The sequence below is a fragment of the Cricetulus griseus genome, chromosome X (genome assembly GCF_003668045.3).
Source record: "Cricetulus griseus strain 17A/GY chromosome X, alternate assembly CriGri-PICRH-1.0, whole genome shotgun sequence".
Classification (NCBI taxonomy): Eukaryota; Metazoa; Chordata; class Mammalia; order Rodentia; family Cricetidae; genus Cricetulus; species Cricetulus griseus.
Window position 1 is genome coordinate 119526795 of NC_048604.1, and position 2796 is coordinate 119529590.

At 34.0% G+C, this 2796-nt stretch overlaps 1 non-coding gene across 1 annotated transcript; it reads right to left on the bottom strand.

Annotated features, from left to right (window-relative positions):
* Nucleotides 1–613: 613 nt before the first annotated feature.
* Nucleotides 614–720, bottom strand: LOC113837764. The gene has a single exon (XR_003488480.1). It is a non-coding gene; the product is annotated as a U6 spliceosomal RNA (small nuclear RNA).
* Between the last annotated feature and the right edge of the window lie 2076 nt (nucleotides 721–2796).

Below are 2796 nucleotides of genomic sequence, written 5' to 3' on the forward strand. Positions count from 1 at the left end.
TGAAGGTCTGGTGAAGGCAACTATATCATTGAGAGTTCATAGGTGGAACATTCCTGTCATGTCAAAACACATTATCTCACAGTAGTTGTCCCTGTCACCAAGCTTTTATAATCTTTCCATGCCATCCTCCTCAATTTTCCCTGAGACACAGGTGCTGTGTTATAGATATTCATTATGAGAGTGGGAACACCATGGCTACTTACTGTCTATATTTTACTTACTTTCTCTTATAGGTTGTGAGTCTGTCTATGGTCTCTGTCTGTTGCAAAGTGACCTTCTTTTGCTATGAGTGAGAACTGCAAATATTTATGGGTATAAGGATGATTGTTTAGAAAGTGATTGGAAACTGTATTAATTTAGCGCAAGGGTAGCAGTAAGTTCTCCTATATGGGTTGTATCTTCTTGGTGAATTATTGCCTTCAGTGTCTTTCTTTATCCTTTCTAATTTTGGCTTCACACAGCTTTGTTTTGTTTTGTGTTCACTTGATAGATTATTTTCCATCCTTTGATTCCCAGTCTCTGGCTGTCCATTTGGTCTACGATATAGTTAAGCACTGAAATTTCTTTATTTTTCTTTTGAATGATCTCTCTAGAGGTGACAGTGAGTTATTGAAAAACTATGGAATGCTTTATAAATTTGTGCATCATTCTTGTGCAGAAGCCATGCTAATATTCTCTTTATCTTTCCAACTATTGTACATATACTGCAGAATCAAGCACTAGAGGCAAACCAGTTTCTTAATCTGTGGCTTGTGACCACATGTGGGGTCATGTAACTAAACATGGTGGTTGTGAAAAGTTTGGCAATGATAAAAGATTTCTGAATACATAGTGACAAAACTTAATTCAAAATTAAGTGTGCTGTGAATCTAAGGTGTTTTTAGAAGTGTTCATTTGTGATGTATAACAGAACTCCACTGCAGCTTGCCTTCAGAACATACAACATGTGCATTTTGTACAGTTCATAATGTTATGTCATGCAATGTGAATTAACACTGCCTGGGCTCAGACTATTGTGTTTTATGAATGGAAAAATATACATACAAAATTTTCTACTCCTAGAGAAACATAATGGTTTAATTACAGGAAACAAAGACTTTTAATATTTTCCCACTATCATTACTCAGCATGTAAGTATCAAATTAGTATATCTTTCAGTTGAGTTGTGTTTGAATGTTTGATTTTAAAATTACTGTTTGAACTGCAGACTTGAGTTTCATTGAAAAAAAGATTAAATGGATTTTGGGTTGAGATTAGACAAGATTTCCAACAATTACTGAAATGTCCCTAAGTATACTATTGCCATTTTATATTACATATTTATATGAAATGGCATTCTCAGTATTGATAACCATAAAATCAAATATTGCTCAACTCTAAAAAATATTGGAGGTGTTCTGCCTCTTATAGTATCACAGACCCACCAACGATTAATTCTTCATGCCAAAATACACGAGAGTATCTGTTTTCTTTCATGGTTAATACAGGGTAAAATTATATGTATATCAAAGATTTTTCATAGCAAATTTTTTGTATGATTTATTCTTTAGTAAGGATTTTATTTGTATACTTATTTTATAATCCTGTATACCTCAGATCACATAAGAATTTCTTAGGTCAAAGGGAGTTGCAAGCAGACAAGTTTGAGAAGGTCTATTTTAGAGCAGCCTTTTGGGCTCATTCTGGGCCATGTAGACAGATGATTCTGCTTTTGATTGGGAATCTAAACAAGCCTTTATAGCATTGTTTCTAAGGGAAAACACAGTTGGGGTCCCAAATAATGGAGATATACACTTATTAATGCATGGCCAGTGCCTATGTTGGGAACAGCCTGTTGTAGAAACCAAAATTTTCTTAAAAATGACAAAACTCAGTTTTCCCCTGCTTTCCTTAGGATAGCTATCCTTCACTGAGTCTTGCTCCACACATTTTACTATGTCACTTAGAAAATATTTTCTCTAAAGGTATCAGAGCATCTGTCCATACATCTATCAACATGCCTAGCTACTTCTTTGAATGTGCTAATGATAGTGTTTTAAAGCATTTCTACTTTATACTACATTTATACTAGTAGCTATACTTCTAGTAGGTAAGGAATTATTTGTACTGATCACCTACAGTTTTTAAAGCATGTATTAAATGAATATGGTAAAATGTTTTGTTACGATATTCCTATACATGTATACAGTATATTTTTATCGTATTCATCACCTCTATTACTCCTTTTGTATTAATTAAATTTGTTATTTGACAACTTCATTCATGTACATCATGCATACTGACTACTCTCATTTTTTTTATCCTCTCTCATTTCTGTACTATTCTTATCTACCTTCCCCTTCCTCTTGTGCTCAGGTTCATGTTCATGTACATGTTTTGAGACCCATCAAGATTAATGAGGACCATCTGTGTGACCATGATCTGGAGTTATGTACTGGAAATGGTGGGATTGGTCAGAAGTTATTAGACAACTGAAGATGGTGATGTACATTCTTCCAGAATATGTCAGTAACCAATAATTCATCAATAAGGGGTAGGGAGGGCTATTACTCTTTCTTATCTCCTCTTTTTCCCCTCCACATTCCTAGTAATCTCTTTTTGTGTGTTATAGCTGTGTGAAAGCGAAAGTTCTACTGGTCTATAGTTTTCTATTTTGTATAAGGCCCAGGACTAAATTTAATTTATCTTTGCACATCCTTTCTCCATCACAGGTCTTGAGTGGTAGACACTAAAAAATCTTTCTTACAATGAGACAAAACATTATTGTTGTGTTTCATTTTGAAATATATTACTATG